General features: G+C 33.6%; 1 long non-coding RNA gene across 1 annotated transcript in view; it reads right to left on the bottom strand.

The window, feature by feature from the left end:
* LOC105087350 (uncharacterized) overlaps positions 1 to 21,652 on the bottom strand; it is a 210,582-nt gene that overhangs the window by 188,009 nt on the left and 921 nt on the right. The window lies entirely within an intron of this gene.

Here is a 21,652-nt window from a genome sequence, read left to right as displayed (position 1 = left end):
TTTAAAGTCTTCACCGTAAATACTGGAGTTCAAACTTTTCAGATGTTGTCACTTTTTGAAGTAAGAAAACAGTTTCCCAAGGCTGTGTTTAATTTACATAGATCACAAGGAAACTAAAAACAATCTTAGGCCAAGGAGAATAACCCTATTTATAACCCCCACCTGTTCCTCCAGCAGTTTTTACTTTAAAGACGCTACATTAATTTTCAATCCTTTTCCAAGAGATGGAAATAACCATTCCTATAACCCAGAGCAGCGATCAGCCAACATTCCACCAAACGACCGGATAGCAAAGTTTTAGTAAATATTTAAGGCTTTACAGAGCATATGGTCTTTCTTGCCACTATTCCAATATATCATTTGTAATGCAGCAGAAACAGTATGTAAATGAACGGCATGGCTGTCTTCCAATAATATTTGATATAGTTACAAAAATTTGAATTTCACATAATTTTCAGGAGAAACAAAATATTCTTCTTCTTTTAATTTTTTTCAACCATTAAAAAAATATAAAAACAATTCTTTGCTCATGGATCATACAAAAACAGGTATGATGGTGGTGGGCCAGCTCTGGCGCCCAGGCTGTAGTTTGATGACCTCTGATTTTAGAGCACATCCTTTCCACTATCAAGATATCTGAAATACCAAATTACTTACAAATATTTAATATTTTTAAAATTACATTGCCAAATTGTTAAGAAAGTGGCTTAGCAAATGGAGAATAAAAACAAAGTGAACTGGATTATTTGAAAGAACATTTCATCTTAAAGCAGGGAATTTATCCATATCCCACAAAACAAACAACAAAAAACACCTGGAAACTGCTAATTAAAAACCCTTTTGACCTTTTTGCCCTCTTATGGAATTTTCTTGTTTTACACATCCACAGGCTAGCAGAGAGTTTAAAATTCCAGTAGAGGTAAAACAGTCCTCTTCATGGTTTTGCCCCCTTTGACTTTGGCCAACTGTCCTTGAAGATATTTTTGACCACCCTATCTCCTACTAAATGGTACTAGAGACAGACAATACACAGGGGTTTTAAGACCACTCCCTGCCATATGGACAACATGGGTGGATGCATTCGTAGATATATTTTTTTCTTGCTCTTACCTTTTAATAATATTTCAAGGAAAACTTGAAATAATTTATTAAATACGCTGGTGGGTTCCCTTTTTCAATTTCCGAAGCAAACAGTCATTATCCCTTACTTTCTTTCAGGAATTAAAAAATCACACAGCAGATTTATTTCATACAATTGTTAGAGGTTGTTGATATTACCAAGCCATTATAAAATCATTTACCATGCATCCTTGCATGTGCAGCTCTATCTTATGTACTGTACAAGATGTTCCCTTTTGCAAAGGTGTTGCATCCAGAATAAATAAACCTCTAGGAGGAATGTGAGTGGGGCTGAAATTATCTAACAGAAAAATGAATGATATTTTAATCATTTCTGAGTATCTTCCTTCTCATATTTCAGATATTGCATTTATCTTGAAAATATCTGAAACTAAGAATATCGACCATAAGATCTTTTGCGAATGTCTCATGTCCTCCGGAACAGATAAGCTAAAAGTTTACTTCACTTTTTCATTCTGTAAGCAGCATTGGATGGATGGATGTTCTGTTTTCAAAAAAAAAAAAAATCATACTACAAGTTTCACAGAACTGTGTTAAGAGTATGGCTTAGTTAACATTATGTTTTACTGAGATTCTGAAATAGCATGATTGATTATTTCTAAAGTATGGAAAATTTGAGGAAAGATAAATTTTTGTGTTAGTTTTTCTTAATGTTACCAGCTATTTCATTAAAATCCAAGAAGAGTTTGATCAGAAATCAGCATTTACTGTTCCCCATCATCTCCTATGTGTAATTAGTGTTTCTTCAAATGTAAATATCTTAAAAGTGAACTCCATGTCTTATGCATATATATATTCCTAGTCTAGCAATGCCTTGTGCACATGCAAGACATGCACTAAATATTTACTGATTGTTTGTTGTTTGAGAAAAGCCAACTTAGTATAATTTGTGCAATGGTATTTAAATAGTACATTTATTAGTCTGCAAAAACTATAGAACCCTGCCACAGGCTCAATAATATATAATCATCTTTTCTAAATATCAGTAACTCTGACAAAGATAATGTAACTTTTTTTACCCACTACTAATATACTAACAATTCAGAGGTCTGAAAAAATACCCAAATTATTTCAGGTGTTAATTTATAAACTAATAATCTGTTGATTAAGGAAATTTCATTTTGGTCATAGTTTCTTTTTAAAATTACAAATCAGTAATATTTTAGGAAAACAAAAATTGTCAAGATGTGTTTGTGTATCATGGTTACTTAAATAACAAACGCTAATAGAGAAAATGCAGTAATCAGGCATAATTGCCGGGTTATTTTCAAGAGCTCATCAAATTAAGGTCATAATTACAGTACTGCTTTAAGGCACAAACTTAGCGTTCTTAATAAAGATACGTGTTTTAAATGATGGCAGTTATTACTTACTATAGATATAAATTTTTATAATATCTCATTTATTTTCTAATGAAAATTTCTCTTTTCTTAAAGGATATCTCTCTCTTTTTTTCTCTGTCAACTTGAGAAACAAAACAGACCTTTGCTGTAGGCAAAAGCAAAGACTAATAATTAAATTAGATAATATTTAGGATTTTTTTTTTCAAATTACTTAAGGTGGTTCTCTTTATTCTTGAAAAGCAAGTGTGTGTGTGTGTGTGTGTGTGTGTGTGTGTATTAACAAAAAGAAGGTAGAAATAGCATGAATCTCCCCATCACCTCTTTCCTGTTACATATCCCTTACTCCAGGATAGAAGGCTATTAGGGACTTGGTCATTCTTCCTCCTCGAGTACATGTTGCTTTTGGTAGCACACCTGTCAACAACTCTTCCTGGCAAAGGATCTCCTCTCAGAGTTCTTGCCCAGAAAGGAACTGAAGGCCTAGATTAGGGTATCAAGGTGTTATCCAAAAAGAATGGCCATAGGGCCATCACAGCCAGAAAAATCCTGTAACAGAAACTCAGATTGTTTCCACTCTTCTATTGAGAAAAAAAATCACACCTTATTTCTCATTGTTCAAAACTGGGAAACAGAGCACGTAAAGGCAGTTTGTCCAACTATTATTGGCTCAATTAGTTTTTTTTTTTTTGAGATATGTTAATACTAAATCGTCTCTTTACTGGGTGAGACACTTCAGCCATCTTTTATTTATAATAGGTTTTTTTAGTCAAAATATGTAGATTGCAAACCCTGTTTCTGAACATTAGGGATGTCTTTTGTTTTAATTTTAATCAGGAAAAATCAAAGCATCTTATGAGGTATCCCTAAGATTAAGAGACAGGCTACTTCCCTTACTAATTCCGACAGCAATATTAAGTAATTACAACTGCACTATATACGTGTTACAAATTTTAATATTTTAAAGGCAAAGCACCATTTAAAGAAATCAAATATTAACATATCATGTGAAAGCAAATGAATAAGAGCATATGTAAGGGGGCAAATGTTCTTCAGAAGTATAGCCATCCCTCAGTTATAAGTAATCTTATTATTGATAATAAATTTTATATTATATAGTACTTAGAGGACTCTGAACTGGCTTTTGCATCCTTCTTACATAAGTTCTCCATATATATTCAAAATGTAAAACATCCTAACTCTTTAGTATAAAATTGTACCTAAATAAGCATAGTCTAGTATATTTTAAAATTATATTGCTAAGGGAATAGGATGATTACCCATTCCTATAGTAAAGGGAAAATAGCATTTATCTATATGTTACCAAAACAATCATCTGAAAACTGCAGAAGATTTTTTATTTTATTAGCATTTTAAATGGTTTTTATATATCAAGTTGCCCAATTTAAAATACCAAGATATCAGTAATACTGGATAGGCTATCATCTACTCGGTATGATTTCAGATTGGCTCTACTTAACAGCAAGTGTACTAGCTAAATGAAAACGGAATTTATGTACTAGCTCTATCTACAGAAAGAATGGAAGACACCGTTTGCACACTTCGCACTTTCTGGCTCTGTAATAGACTTTCATATAAATTACCTAATTTAATTCTCATAATGGCTCTACCCTAAAAGACTGAAATAATTATATACATTTTTCAGATTAGGAAACATATTCATAGAGATCAGGTAATTTCCTTGTGGTAATATTTATTATAGTTGTTGATTTGTTATTTATATGCTAATGTTTGCAACAAATTTAATGTATCTCACAAGAATGCATACACATGACAACCTAAAATTAATTCACAGTAAATGATGTTGAGCTATAGTAAAAGTAAGTGTAGTTAAATATTCCTGATTCTAGAGTTAGCTTACACCTTTATCCAAGCCTTCTAGTGGGCAAGATTTAACATAGAGTCATTTTGTACCACAATAAATGTGTTTTAAAAAAATAAATTAAATAAAGTCATTTATATGACATATAGTATCTACAAGTTAAAAATAAGCAGTTGCTTAGGAAAAAAAAGTACATCTCATCAGAGACAAAAGAAAGAAATTACCTTATTTTTGCAAATTCCTGGTGTGATCACTGTCATTTGGGGAGTTTCAAGAAACTATTCTTAAAACTTATTTAGTCTTATATTTACTGTCCTGTAATGAAGAATGGCTATTTCAGCAGCAATCTATTAGTTGATGGAGAAGGAAGAGGTATTTCCTTTAGGAGAATCCTGTGTATTCATTGAAAATAGTATTTTTGAAAAATACTGATTACCATAGGTAATGGTCACAATAAAATGTTGTGGGAGAATATATAATGTATATTATCATATGCTCATCATATTTAAGGTTTCCTATAAATTTCTAGCTCTAAGATAAATGCTCCTAACTTGCTCCAACTAGAAACAGAAGGAATATCATTAAATAAGTAGTAATTAGCTCATACCTTTTCCCACCAGCAGCCATCAAGGGTTAAGTAACATTTTAATAGTGTTCCAAAATATCAAAATATATTAAGGTGAGATAAGTACCCTTAACAATTATCTTTCAAATATAAGTCCTCTGTACTTTTTATTTCATCAAGAGTATGAGTTGGCAATTAACCTATTGTCAGAGGAGCTAAATTCCAATTTGCAGTAGTACTCCATGACCTTAAAATGCACAACAGCACACCCCTTCTTAGGATAATGCTTGTGTGCATAGGTAAAAATAGAAACTGAAGTGTCAGAGGGAACACACGCTTCTTCCATTCATTGCCATTTGCCTGACAGGCCAACAAGCCTCAGGCCAAAATAATTCATTTCAGGTCACCAGGCTAACAATTTCCAGTTTATAGTTCTCTAAGAAAAAGAATTATAACACATGCTAGAAAACAGGATACTACCTTCAAAACATTTTTGGGAACCTGCAAAGTATAAACCAGGCTTTTCATCAGTGCTATAAAATTTAATGACACTTGCACTTATAATTTGCTTTTTTTTTCCCCCAGGATTACATTATCTGCCTTCTATGTCTTTCTGAGCTTAACTTTTATCCCTTTATCACTGCTCATTAGTCAGGGAAAAGAGGAGATATGAAACACAAATTAAATGGTTTTATTGTTGGCCCTTTAGGCAAAAAAGACAACTTCACTCCCTAGAGAATTATCTAGACTCCAAAGGTCGATAGGAGTTCTTTAGTTGTTTTTTATTTTACAGTACGTTTAGTATTTCCTACTGTCCTTGATACTTCTTCCTTGAATAAATACTGTGGAACTTCAATCTCATTAAATAGCCAGGAGAGAAATGTTGGCAAACACAAAAAAAGCACAAAGCAAAAAGATTACCACTGCTAAAAATTAATGTGTGTCATGTATTTTTATGCAGGTAAAAACATATGTATATTTAAGTTATTTTATACTTTTTTTTTTAGCATTTCCTCAACTCTAGCAATGTATTCTGCAACACAATTTTAGTAGCTAAATATTATGTCATTATATGGGTGTACTGTCATTTACTTAAATAACTTGGAGGTTATTTCCATTTATTCTATTAAAAATAAAGCTACAGTGAGTACTCTTGTGGATATATCTTTACATACATCTGAATTGTCTTATAAATTCCAAGAATTTCAATATTTAAGTCAAAGTATGAAATATTTTTAAATATGATTGGCAAAAGACAATTTTGTATAATTCTATTATTTTCTACTTCTTATAGCAGTAAGAGAATGCCCTTTTCCAAGAGGTTGACCAAATAATAGATATTTCTTTACTTTTGCCAATTTCATTGATAAATATGACTTCTCATGAAGTCATTTTCAGAGAGTAAAAACCTGAAAGAATTAACCTTCTTCTTAAGGTAGAGGCTTACAACAATAATCCTATTATTTAGCTTATTTATTAATTAAAAAGCTCATAACTGCAACATATTTCTCTTTCATAAAAAAAACTGTCATAAACAGTATTGCCCTTCATCTATTTTCACCTTTTTAAACCTTGAAGAATTCTTCTAGCAAAATAAATGCAGTTATTAAATTGGATAATCTTTTTAAACAAAAAATTATTGTAGCACTTGATTTTGCTGTTTCTCAATAAAAGAAATAATGATGATAAAGATTTTGTACGAAAGAAATTATCTCATTTTGGGAGGGCTACTTTAATATTTCTAGTTTTCTTAAAAGTGCCCTTGAAACAATGAATGCAAATGCAAGAATTATGAAGAAACTGAAGAAATATTTTCTTTTGAACTTTTATCTAATATAGATGTTGTAACCATACAGAGTAATTTCTTTCTACACCAAATGTCTTTATGAAAATTATCAAGGCCTCAAACATCATGTTTATGTGTGCAATGTCTTGTATGAGATTTCCTAATGAATGGAAATACTGAAAAAAAAAGAAAACCTACTTCTCCAAATTCATGAAATTAGGTTTGCTCAGGTTAAATTCCAGTATCAAAAATTAGAATGGAAGGAATATTTATTGTTACAGGTAATCACTACACTTCTGAACAAAATAAATTCATTAGTGAAATGTTAGGTTGTTGAATGTATTTTTGTTTCGTTTAAAATTTATGTTTCATTGTTTAAAAGAAAAAAACTAAAAACAAAAATTTATGAAATTGTTAGTCTAATGCAAACTATAAAAGGTAATGAAGACTATAATCAATAAGTTGTCCATGTTTTATATATTTTTGTTCAACAAATACTATTGGGCATGTTCAGTGTCTTCAAATAGCTGAAACTCAATAAAATACGTGTTGAATGAGTTGTTAAAAACCATCTAGAAAACAACAGTATTTATATCTTTAGTCTGTTATAGTCTCCTCCAACTTCATCATGCAGAGAGTAAAAGCATCCTTACCAGCCGGCACTCTTTGCAATGTTTCTGAGACTTGGGTAGTAGAATTGTGAGCAAAGGATGATCACTGTTCTTACTGTAATAACTCCTGAAATGCCACTTTGTAATTCTAAATCTAACTTGGAGCTTTTAAAGCTAAATATGGCTAAAAATATTTCATTTTTTTAATCAACTAAAAAAAAAACCTGAGAAATAATTATCATTCTATCAAGTTTTAAACACTACACATAAGAAGTTTTTATTTTCATATTGCTTATAATTTTAAAACACTAGAAATGATCTTAAAGTTCTTCAGTAAGTCTCCAGTAAAATACATTTTGATATAACCAACACAGTGGAATGTTTGTAGTTATTAGAAAAATAAGATTGATCTTTCCTTCCAGCCAAGATGGAGTAACAGTGACTAGAACAACTCTACCTGAGACACCTAAAAAGTACTACACAAGTACATGAAACAAAGGCTTTCAAAACATCAGACCTTAGGCAATGAAGACAGCTTACTGCCAGGTGTGAATTTGCATGCAGTGACTCAGGCAGAAAAAAAACCCAGGCAGTGCCTGGCAGTGTCCCTTATGTGAGACACAGCTGAGTATCCAAGGAAGCTAGAGTTTGCAGATCAGAATAATGGAGGAAAGAGAGAGACAACACAGAGAGAGAACCAGGAAACTGTGCAGAGAATCTTTCAAGTATTCGTTTAACTACTGATCAATGCATGAGTGTGAGAAAACTACCCACAACTGGGAGGAGTCGGGAATGACCTGAAAGGATAACAGAAAACAGTTCTTGGAGCTCCCACAGGGCTAGGAATAATGCCTGTTCCCAATTGCTAGAGCAGAAAAGCTCTTAAAGCACATGGCATATAATACTAACAAGGATCTTGTTTCTGCAGTATGGAAAAATTAATTCTAGACTAAATGTCTCTATGGTCCCACCTACCAAAGCTTAAAGCAAGACCCAAAGAGATCAGCCTGTTTACATGTAACTGTACTCCAGAATAAAATTCAAGAATATTTTTAGAAATATAAAAATACTTCCGAAAGTGAATTTCACAAAGGCTGGCATCCAGTGAAAAATTATTAGGCATTCAAAGAAGCAGGAAATCACAAACAATAAAGAAAAGAGTAAGTGATAATTTGATACTAACCAAGAAATAAAATAGATGATAGAATTAGTAGGTAAGAACATAAAAATAGTTATTCTAACTCAGGATATTTGAAGCAAGATTGAATACCCTTCCTCAAGAAGAGACAAGGAAAGTATTAAAAAAAGAATCAATTTAAACTTCTAGAGATGAAAACTTAAATGTCTGAGATAAAAATACATTCGATGGCTTAAATAGCAGATTAGACAAGGCAGAAGAAAAGATTCATGAACTTAAAATAAAAATTAAATTATTCAAAATGAAACTCAGAAAGAAAAAAGACAAAGAGAAAGAGAGAGATAAAGACAGAGACAGAAACAGAGAAGGAGGGACCTGTAAGATAACATTAGGTAGTTAAAATATACATAGAATTAGAATCCCCAAAGAGAGGGGGACTGAAAAATTACTTGCAAAAATAATGGCCAAAACTTTTCCAAATGTGATAAAAATTATAAACACACAGATGCAAGAATCGTAACAAATAAAAAGCATGAGAAACATGAAGAAAATTACACAAAGGCATAACATAGTCAAGTTGCTTCAAACCAGCAATAAAGACAGTATCTTAAAAGAAGCCAGAGAAGAGGCCATTCAAAGGAAAAATGATAACCATGACAAATTTATTATCAGAAAGAAAAAAAAAAAGAAAGAAGAAAACTAGAAGACAATGTTAAAACATCTTTAAAGAACTAAAAGGGGTGGGAGGAGTCAACTTACAAGTCTTAAACCAGCGAAAGTCACAGGGGACTATGTTCAATATCTTGTAATAACTTTTAATGAAGAAGAATATGAAAACAAATATATGTATGTATACGCATGACTGGGACATTGTGCTGTACACCAGAAATTGATACATTGTAACTGACTGTACTTGAATTAAAAAAAAAAAGTGAAAAAATCTTTAATAAAGATAAAATAAAGATTTATTCAGACATATGAAATCTGAAATAATTCATCACCACAGACTTTCACCACAAGAAACAATAAAGCAAGTTCTTAAAGAAAAATAAAAGTGTATTTATTATAAAACCTAGGACAAGCAATTTTGAAGGAAGACCCAAAGAGATCAATGTGTTTAAGAGTAACTGTATTCCAGGATAAAGCTCAAGAATATTTTTAGAAATACAAAAATGCTCCAAAAGATAAATTTCACAAGGCCTGGAATTTAATGAAACATCACCAAGCATGCAAAGAAGTAGGAAAACATAACCAATAATGAAAAGAATAACACAAAATACAGTGGAATACACTGATGACTATTTTAGAAGATTCTTTGGCAGCTTCTTAAAAATTTAAACATTTACCCACCCCATGACTTGGATATTCTATTTCTAGGTGCTTACTGAAGAGGAATGAAAAAGCACAGGGCCACACAAAGACTTGAACCAAATGTTCACAGCTGCTTCATCAGTAACAGCCCCAAACTGGAATTAACCCAATGTTCATCACCAGATGTATGGATAAACAAATTGTGGTATATCCATACAATGGAATACCATTCAGCAATAAAAAGGAATGCCCCACTGATATGCATCTCAACATTTTGGAATATTAAAATAGTTATACTCAGTGAAAAAGGCAGACCAAAAAAAAGTTTGTATGGTACAATTCCACTTATATAAAGTTCTACAAAATCTAAATTAATCTGTAGCAAACAAAAGCAGTTCAGTGGTTGCCTGGCAGTGTTGAATGTGGAGAGGTGGAGAAGGGAAGCATCACAAAGTGAAATAAGAAAACTTTTCAGTGAATGATATGTTCAGTTTCTTGATTGTAGTGATACTTTCATAGGAAGATACATATATTATATCTTACCAAACTGTATACTTCAGATACATACAATTTATTATATATCAGTTACACCTCAATAAATCTGTTAAAAACCAAAAAAGGTCCATAGATACTAATCCAAGAACATGTTTACCATGTATCAATTTTTGTAAAGTCTGTGAAAAAATATATTTTGTCATCCTATTTTTGTACAAAAAAATGGATATATATACATGTTCGTATAAACCTAGAAAATATCTGAAAATAAAGGTTTATGCTCCCACAGCAGGTCACACAAGGGAGATAAAGAAGGATTCAGGAATAGTAGTGGACTTTTTGCTTTATACATATATCACATTTTTCACAACCAGAAAACTATTAATTTGACATCTAATTTACATAAATAAATGGCCTTAGAGAAATTAGGACTGTCTCATAAATGTTTTACATCATTCCTTCTCATTTCTCAGTTGAATTTCAACAGGAATAGTGAGTATTTTTTATTCCACAACTTGTAGTAATAGGAAGTATAAGTAATAAGTATTGCTTTTGCTACGGTTATTGTTTAATTTTTATAATTTAGTTGTGTAATCTTGGCTACACTATATTCCTTAGATTGAAGAAATCTTCTGAACACGAGTTAAATAAAAACAAAAGTAAAAACAACCATAAACTAAACCTACCTGGAAATACAGCTTTTCATTTCAACTAGTAGTAAATTAAAATCTTGGTTAAATATTTAGACCCTGGTATATATACAGATGGATTCTCTGTGTGAGTGAAATCCGAAATAAACACAACAAAATAGCTGAAACAGCCAAAGTGGCAAGTTTAAGCTCAGACATCTGGCTGCCTCTAGGATATAACTGCAGCTCTTTCCAGGGAACCCCACACCTTGAATTAATGAGAACATTTGGATATTGTTTTTTTTATCTTTATCTCCATTTGATATGTAATAGACCAAAAAAGAAGAAACTACAAAAAATGGTTCTATGAATCTTTACCAAAAACAATCCTAGGCTGACCTTTTTAGTATATAGGTCAACTTAAGGTCACAACAGATTCCTTATATATCAAAATAGCCATTTCAAATGGCTTACAGCCTAACAATTTTATGTAATTCTTATAAATTAATAATGAGTTTTAAATGCCAAGACACCTATAGATAATAAAAGAAACCTATGACTTCTGCCTAGGCAGGCTGTTAAAGAAGTCATTTTTCACTGAGAATAACTCTGCAAAGTAGTCAATTGCCAATTTAACCAATTGGTTGTAACAAATAGGCTTTGTTTTAAAAGTTCATTTGCAAACCTTACTGTTTGGAAATTGGAATACATAATTTTTTTCTTTGCTTAAAAACAATACTAGATTTAGCTCTAGCCAGTCTACTAAAACCTATTTAGTGCATAGCTTAATACATATACCTTATTATACAAGTATTAAAGAATAGAAACACCATTTTAAATACTGATTTTCATAAATAGAGAGTTTCAACTTGGAAATTGAGAAATGCATTATCCCCTGCTAAAGTGGTAGCTAGAATTTCCCAGTTCCTATATATTCCTCATCCTAATACTAAGGAGAGTAAGTACACAAAACTATAAAATGCCTTTATGTTGTTGACTGTCTTTATCCCCCAATAGAATATAAGCTCCAGGAGGGCAGGAAACACACTGAAGAGACAGTTCTCAACAATAATTAAAAAGGTGGGGACAAGGGCTAACTGTATAGAATCAATATTATGATTGAAGTTTGACTGGAAATGAGGATATAAGAGACACAAAGTAAGTGAAAATCAATTAGAAACTCCATGAACAAGAAGCTCTATAGAAGTCATAGTTCAATCATAAGGTAATGGCTTCAAATTAGATTAAGTCAGCTTTAAGAATAACAGATGTACTCTAATACAGAGACAAAATCATTAAAAATCTGAAAGATAACAAAGAAACAATAAAAGATGTATGTTTGTCCTCCCAACAAGAAAAAAAAAAGCAATCAGAAACTCCAGGAGATAAAAATGGTATAAGAAGAATGCTTTCAGCATATCATACAAACTAAAATATGGCACAGTTTTCAGTAATTGGTAGAATTCAAAAAGGAAAAATATATTTAAATTTGATTTTAGGCATAGGGGTCAACCTTTGGAATTCAAGAGAATAGGATATAAATTTAGCAAATAAATTTCCTTTTCACTGAACAAAATTTGCATAACCATAAGCAAATTTTTATGAGTTACCAACTTTTAGAATTAACCAATGAGCAAAACATCATGTTTAAAAAATAAAAAGAATCTGCTTTAAAAATATAAAAGTAAAGACATGTCTGATAAAAGTTAGTAGATTGGAATGGGGAAATCAAGTCAAAATAACAGGAGTACTAATCATGTGTATATATGTATAGACTGCTATATATATAAAATCTCATGGTAACCAGAAACCAAAAATCTGTAACAGATACATACAGAAAAAAAGAGAAAGGAACCCAAACTTAATACTAAGGATAGTCGTCAAACGACAAGGGAAGAAAACAAAAGATGCTAAGTGAACTATGTCAGAAAGGGAAAGACAAATACCATATGATTTGACTTATATGTGGAATCCAAAAAAAAACAAACGTAACAAAATAAAAACAGATGTTACAGATACAGGGAACAAACAGCTGGTTGCCAGAGGGGAGGGCAGTGGGGAAGGAAAGAAATAGGTGAGGGAGATTAAGAGGTACAAACTTCCAGTCGCAAAATAAATGAGTCACAGGTATGAAATGTACAGCATGGGGAATATAACTCTGTCACACAGTCAGTGTCCGTGTAATATCTTTGTATAGTGACATATCATAACTAGACTTCTTGTGGTGATCAGTGTGAAATGTATAGAAATACTGAATCACTGTGTTGTGTAATAGATCTACGACATAGTGTCATAAATCAAATATACTTCAAAAACAAACAAATTCATAGAAAAAAGAGATCTGATTTGTGGTTACCAGAGGCAGAGGATGGGCAACCAGAGAATTGAATGAGGCAGTCAAAAGGTACAAACTTCAGATATAAGATAAATAAGTACTAGAGATGTAATGTACAATATGATAATTATAATTAACACTGCTGTGAGTTATGTGTGAAAGTTAAGAGAGTAAATCCTGAGTTCTTCTCACAAAAACATGATTTTTTTCTATTTCTTTTATTTTGAGCCTATATGCAATGATGGATATTTACTAAACTTACTGTGATATACATCTCACAATGTATGTAAATCAAATCATCGTGCTTTACATCTTAAATTTATACATTGCTATATGTCGATATTATCTCAATAAAACTGAAAGAAAAAGTGTTTGTAATTAAAAATACTTTTAAACAAAGAACAGGAGCACTAATAGTCTTCTAAGATGTACAGAGCCAAGAGACACCACTTACAGTCAAAAGAATAATATATCTGTATTATAGATATTCTATATATTATATAGTTAGAAATTTTATCAAGAAAGAAACTAGAAAATGATGATATAACTACATTATGGGGGTGGCCAACTAGAAAATGACAGAAGTAAGTTAATCCTCTTCTACTATCATAGGAAGGAAATGATCATGTCTAGAATTGATAAATAAAGAAATAGCAGTATAAACAAACTGTTTCAAGATACTAGAGGACCCCAAACAAGGAAGCAATTATAGGAGGTTGCCCTGCTGGGCATTTAATGTTTCTATACCATTTTGACTTTTTCACCATTTGCAAGCAGTATTTTGATTTTTACAAATAACTTCTGTGATAAATGGGAGATAAGTAGGGCCCATTTATCATCAGTTACACATGGCACAGCCTCATTAGGAGTTCTGCGGAGGACAGTATGAGCCAAACCGTGGTTTGGAATTCTAGGAAACCATAGTTCTTTAGGTGCAAAGAGTCAGGGAGAGTAAAAAGCCCTTGGGCTGTCCTCTTTACAGTTATACCCAGAGAGTCCAGTCCCCAGTGATGAGGTGAGCACCTTTTAAAAGTATTACCTATCAAAGATGGGAGAGATACCCCCTCATCAAACTTCAAAGCCACAAGCAATCAGTCAAACCTCTGAAGATCAGCCTCTCCCAGTTCTTGCCAAAAAAGCATTCTCTCTGGTTAGCTGTTTCTCTGTCAGTGTAATCTGAGCAATTCTGTAGAGACTTCCATCTATGAAAATCATTCTTGTTTCAGAGACAAAATTAACATGTATTGTCTAGTTTTTCTAAAATTACTCTACTTTTGGCCTTCACGGATACTATTTTTTTTTAAATATAGCTGTTTGTATGTAAAACATATATGTGTATTAGATAATTAGAAATATGTAAGACAAAAAAAGCAGAGTAAGGACTGCTGTGTTGACATGTTAGATAGTGTATCCAGGATTTCATGGTAAATACTGAAGGAAGTGAAGCAGTTGGTCATGTAGGATCTGGGGGAAAGGGGAGTAACAGGGGCAAAGACCCTGAGGATAGAGGATGTCTGGTGGGTTTAGTATAGCTGGAGAAGAGTGGTGGTGAGGGACAATATTTAGAGACCAGGTATGAGAGATTATTTGGGGGGTAGTGTAACTAGAGAGGTAGAAATAGATCATATTGAGTCTTGCTGGACATAGTTAAGGCTTTGGGTTTTACTCCAATGAAAGGAGAAATATTGGAGATTCTTTAGCAGAAGAATGACAGGATGTGATCACTTGGACCACTGGGTTGACATTATCTGAAAACATGCAAAAGCAGAAGCAGGCAGACCAGTGGTGGTGATGAGACGTGGAGAGATTCTGGTTATACTCTGAAGGTAGAGCTGATAGAGGAGAAAGAGAGGAGTCAAGTATTAAAGTTTTCAGAATAATAACTGGAAGAATGGAGTTGCCATCGACCGAGACACAGAAGCCTCAGGGAGGAAAAAAGGTTTTGGGGTGGGGGTACATCAGGAGTTCAGAAATATCCACTAGAAAAATTCTTTCTAGATAAAAAGAGATCATGATGTCTATATTTTCACCACAGTAAAAATCTGAGTGAATCAAATATTCTTCTCTTTTTTAGGTAAATGGAAACATGACCATTTTGAGATTTCTAATGTTACTCAAAGTATCCATTTCTAGAACTGTTTACTAGGCTCATCTCTGGAGTCCTCCGCTCCTGTCCCAAATATGTATTTCAGAAGAATCTACCTGGAACTCAGCATTTAAGCATGCAAATGAGCAGCTCATTTATTTTGGTCCAGGGAAAATATCATTAATCAAATTTATGAATGCAATGAAATCACTTCTTCCATGTTTATTAAAAGTCATTATGAAAATGTTATCTCTGGGCTCAGCTGACAGTTTTAAACTTAATGTGGCTTTTAATCAATAGCAACAAAATCAATTATGTCACCATTGGGCATCTTAAGGAAGGTAAATTACTACCAGTCAAAAAGTGTTTTCCTTTCGATTTATATCCTCACAGATTAAAAAAAAAAAAAAAAGGAAATTCGAACCATAAAAAAGAGCAGAATCGTGTTTTCCATAGAGGTAGAACTGTGTAATGGAAAGAGCCCTATTTAGGAGAAAAACAAGCAGTCTGAGTTGTATGGTCTGCTATACCCCAGCACTGTGACCTTTCAAAAGTCACCTGATTTTACTGAGCAGCAAGTTCTCATTCTTTAGAATACCTGTTTAGAGCTTTACTATACAGAATAAATGTAATATGGTGTTAATAAATTACATTTAAGTGTTTTTGTAAATATGGGTAATTATTTATATTTTTTACACAGGACTTATTCATTTGTTTCCTCATTCAAAGATTATTGCTTGCTTAGGGCCAAACTTTGAAGTAAAGATCTTCATTTGCTTGGAAGGTACAGATATGTATTCAAGGCAGGCGATGGGTGGATGGGTGGATGAATGGACAGATGGATGAATTAATCAATGATAGTGTACATGCGACTGCTTCAGAAAATTTAAAGTGGTATTCCAATGTGGATTTTGAGTATTGCATGTAAAGTATGCACCTGCCTTCATAATATACTTCTTTTCCTCCACAATAATGGGAGATAATAGATTTTAGATTTTAAAGGTGTCGTAAGAACAGATTCATTAATCTCAAGCTACACTGCCACCTTTTGAGGAAAGTTGATATGCTTTTCTATTCCCCATTCTGAATTATATCCAGCCATAGTATTCAACATTTTCCATCAGAGGATACACAATATGATTAAATGACAACATTAAGATTCCCCAATATATTCTCCTACTATAAAGTAGAAATAAATATATACATCCCAACCTAAATATAACTCTCATTAAAATTTCTTAGGAAGAAATTACAGTAAAAAACAGAAATTCTCTTGTAACAGTCAAAAGAAATTAAACCCTCTTGGCCTTACAAGTTAACATCCCTAAGAAATCAGTAGTCCAGAATCAATCCTCTTCAATTTCCTAATCCATTCAACCTCAATAGGGTGACTTTTTGGCGCTGGGGAGAAGCAGCCTGCAGTGGCTCCAGCCTTAGTCATTCTTTTGGAGATTCAAGACTAAATACCTTTATCACTAAGTCTCTCATGAGATTCACTTTTAAAGGGTCTAAAAAGTTAATAGGACATACAATATTATCAGAGTATTTGCCCCATATCCATGAAATTTAGAGAAAAAAATATCCAGCTCCTTAAAGTTATCACACTTAAAATTATGCTTCCAAATTCAGTATTCAATAATGCTAAATATCACAGGAGAGCATCACCAGTGTCTGAGAGAAGGAAGATGAAGAGAGAGAATTGTGGTGTCAGGCTGGGCAAGATACCAATCAATTTACGAGAGACGCCCAGAATCCACAATCTGTGAGATTAAACTCAGTTCCACCAATGTGGAATTATTCTTAAAGGGATTCTCTATCTTCGGTGTTAAGAAGGTCCTCTCCATAGTTTGGATCCCAGTTCCTTCCAGCACAGTTATTTAATCCTAATCTTTGGGATCCTGCTCTTCTCTTTCTGTCAGAATTCTTTTGTCCCAGTAATATTTTTTGTCCTAGTAACAACTAGACCAGTATCTCTCCTTTCCCTTTATCTTCTTTAGAGCAATTTTAGGGAAAGTTCAGTTTTTTCCTTTTATATCTGAATCTCCTGGCCTTTAAGATCTCATTTTCCCCTTCACATTTGCTTAGTCTGTGAGCTAAAATACCAACTTTTCCAGTGAGCAACTCTCTCTTCTTTTTTTACTGAAGTATTGGTGATCTACAATATTGTGTTAATTCCTGGTGTACAGCATAGTGATTCAGTCATACATATATATGATATATTCTTTTTCATTATAGGTTATTATAAGATATTAAATATAGTTCCCTACGCTATACAGTAGGACCTTGCTGTTTATTTTATATATAGTAGTTTGTATCTGCAAATCCCAAACTCCTAATTTATCTGCCCCGCCACTTTCCCCTTTGGTAAACATATGTTTGCTTTCTGTGTAAGCAACTCTCTCCAGCTCACTAAGCCAGTCTTCCTTTATTTGATTTCTAACTAATCATTCCAGTTGCTTTTTAATTGGCTGGAAAAAATGTAATTTTCCTAGAGGAAAATTAAAGGTACAACTTCTTTTCATTTCCTTCTTCAATGGTGGGTTTGCAACGACCGAACTTTGAGCTATACCTTTATCTTCTCTCAAGAGGATAGCATATTCTGTTCATAGAAAGAGCTTCCATTCATTTTTAGATATTCACTGATAAAACTCTACCTCACTTTTCTAGGAAAACCCGTAATTTGGGTCTATGAAATCAGGATCCACAGTGAAAGTTTACAAGTTTCAGTTAGCAAGACTCAAGCCAACCTGAGACCACAGAGTTTATTCCTGCCACACTTTTCTTTCTTAGCCTTGAAGGCAGATGACATGGCATAGAGGTGAGCTGAATGTGGGTCAGTGGGTCCAGCACTGCGCACAACAGCCCTGGTGCAAACAGCACCAAGCTAGAAGCTCACAAGTGTTCTGTAGAACATACAAAACTCAGATGCCTTGCAGTTTTAAAACAGCAAATTCTGTTACTCCATCCAATGTCAAAAAGGACTCATCTGAACTTTGCTTCACCTGAAATACCAGGCCAAGCTGGGCCTGTGAATTTCAAGGTCTTGCTGTCACAGTCTTACCTAAAGGCATCTCTGTCCAGGAAGGCTGAAGTCACCTGCGAAGCTAGAGTGCCTCTAAGGCCAGGTGCTGGTGGTCTTGCCTGAATAAGAATTGTCACTTTCCTGGAACAAAGTTATTATACGCTTCAGTGACCCATCAAAGTCATAATCCCACCTGGCTAATTTACTAAAGCCTGAGGCCTAATGTCACCCACCCAGGGTGCCATGAACCAAAAACCAACAATAAAATTGTGAAAAGCAGCCATACGGCATGCTATGGAGAGCTGACCAAAGTCAAAAGACCATGACTCCCACCTCCACTACTGCTTGGTAAACCAAAACCCTCTTGGATCATTCAGGGTCTTGCTTTGGCAACACACCTCTATCTCCAAATTCTCTTTCTTTCAACTTCTACTCCTTATGTATTGTCAAGGTGTCTGGTCCAATATGCACGATTTGGAGGTTTGCCTATTTAATATGTAAGGCTCTTCTCCCTCTACTGAAGTTCAGAACCAACTGCGAGCTGATGAAAAAGTCAGGAGGGTAGAGATGCTCCCTTTATTACTGAGGAAACTGTTGGTGTAACAGCTTACATATGCAGCAACAATGCATTCCCACTACTGCACCCCACGACCAGGCTATCTACCATATGTCAGGGAGAAAAGCAGAAGATCATACTTCACCTAATTAAAAAAATTAGGTTTGTAAGGTGTGCTTTATTTTATGCACTGCTAGAAAGAAATGAAACCTTCCTGGCATTTAAACTAGGACCTACCATTAATCGTAAGATATATGTTTATTCAGAGATGCTAAGCTATTTTTAAAATGTGTCTTAGGACTGAAGAAATATGAAACAGGATCTCTACAAGCAGGCAAATCCCACATAAAGTAAGTAAAAAGAAGCAGGTAAGCTGCAGGTCCTTTTTATTCTCCCCTGCACGTTAGTAAGAAGACTGGCTTCTCTGCGGGGAGCAGGGAGAGAGGGCAGAGAGGCCTGGAAGAGCTATCCTTATTTTTGAGGGCTTGGAAATATGAAACAAGGACAAAAGAGATTCCCTCTCACAACCAAAAATTAATGTTCTGTTTCAAAGAACTTGAGATAGTATGAAAGATGATGCCAGAAGTAATCTCTAAAACCCTTAATATGGGAAAAAAAAAAAAAAAACAAACCTTATCCTTCACAGAAGGAAAGTTTTGCAAGAAAAAAAATCTATGTATGAAATTAATATTTATTTTTAACAATTGGAAGCAATATTACTACATGGAAATTTCAACTTGAAGAAAATAATTAGAGCATAGTAAATATTTTGGAGCTATTATTTGTAATTTTTGAGCATTGAACCAGCATTTTGTACAATCAATGGAAACAGGATCTAGAACTTGATATCATCAGAACAACACAACTTCATCTTTGGTCTAATAAGTTTAATCAGTCTTGACTGTTCATTTATCTCAATGGGCTCATGATAACTCTCCTTCTAAATCAGAAATATTACAGTCTTAGTCTCTATAGCAAGAACAGATTGCTGACTTTTGACTTTCAATTGATTAAAAGCATGCTAGCTGAGCGTTATGGATAAAGGGACGTTCAGAAGCCTAGTGAACATGACCATCAAAAACAAATAAATAAGCCAGGGATGGAGCCTGAAGGCCTTGGAGGTGGTAAATAAAAGCAATGTTGTCAAGGGCTTCATCTTTGGAGTCAGATGGACCTGAGCTTTAACATCAACACCACTACTTACTAAGTGGGCAACTGCTGGACCTCACTTCACTTCAGTTTCTTCATCTGTGTAAAGTAAGAATAAGTCCTCCCTCCCATGAGTGTTGTGTGAACTAGGAGGCGATGTGTGTAAACCACTAGCACAGTGCCTGACCCATAGGACGTGGTCACAAAATAGAAATACTTCATTCTTATTACGGGAAAATACACAATACTGATACAGCTCCCACACGAGACGAACACGGTTTTCCCACTGTAGTAGTTACTGATGCTGACAGCTATCAGAATTCATCAAACTTTACATCTGAAATATGTGTCGTTTACTGTACAGGAATCATACCACAATAAAGGTGTTATAAAAACACACACACACACACACACACACACACACATATATATATATATTTTTTTTTTTAAGAGATATTTCAGGTCCTCTGCCTTCTGGACACAAAGTAGAACAGTATCTCTGGCCCCCTAATGGTTGCCAGGATTATTTCTGCCCAATGAGCTATAAGTAGAATCTGTGTGTCTCTTCCTGATCAGAGCATTTATTTTATTATTTTTTTAACATTTTTTATTGATTTATAATCATTTTACAATGTTGTGTCAAATTCCAGTGTTCAGCACACTTTTTCAGTCATACATGGACATATACACACTCATATTTTTTTCTCTGTGACCTACCATAAGATTTTGTGTATATTTCCCTGTGCTATACAGTATGATCTTGTTTATCTATTCTACAATTTTGAAATCCTAGTCTATCCCTTTCCACGCCCCCCTGACAACCACAAGTCTGTATTTTCTGTCTATGAGTCTATTTCTGTCCTGTATTTACACTTTGTTTTTTTTGTTTGCTTGTTTGTTTGTTTTTGTTTTTGTTTTTTAGATTCCACATAGAAGCGATCTCATATGGTATTTTTCTTTCTCTTTCTGGCTTACTTCACTTAGAATGACATTCTCCAGGAGCATCCATGTTGCTGCAAATGGCGTTCTGTTGTCGGTTTTTACGGCTGAGTATTTAAATGTTGATGTGGGACCCTCTAGATCTTTCCTTCCTTTTGCCACAACTGGCAGTGTTCCGTAGAGAGAGTAGTTGTGCCATCAGCCTGGGTCCCAGAGTGATGACAGCATAACACAGCTCCTAGCCAACCCTCAATCAAAATGTAGTATGAGTGTTGTTTTAAACTAGTGAGATTTGGGGATTGTCATTAACAAAACATAATTTAGTCAGTCCCGACAAACACATCTAGTTAATCTCAAATCTAAGAATTGCATGTTTTTATTATTACCATATCATACTATCAACTTTTATATGCCCTATTATCATCCTTCTACTGTTATCATCAAGCACGTTGTTGGCAATATTGTTTGTTGAAGTTCATTCATTCATTCAACAAATATGTTCCAGACACTGTGCTAGGTTCCAGGCAAAGAACCCTGAACAAGTGGACACTGTACCTTTCCTCATAGTTCACTGGGAAGTTGATTGGATCATGGGGGCAGGAGGAGATTATAGATATTAACCAAAAAATTCTCTTAAGATTTTGGCTTAATCATTTAAATTTAAATTATACAGAGATCTAGCACTACCATACTTCCAATCATTATAG

The sequence above is a fragment of the Camelus dromedarius genome, chromosome 7 (genome assembly GCF_036321535.1).
Source record: "Camelus dromedarius isolate mCamDro1 chromosome 7, mCamDro1.pat, whole genome shotgun sequence".
In the NCBI taxonomy this organism is placed as follows: domain Eukaryota; kingdom Metazoa; phylum Chordata; class Mammalia; order Artiodactyla; family Camelidae; genus Camelus; species Camelus dromedarius.
Note: the sequence above shows the minus strand (reverse complement) of the source record. Positions and strands in the feature narration are given on the sequence as shown.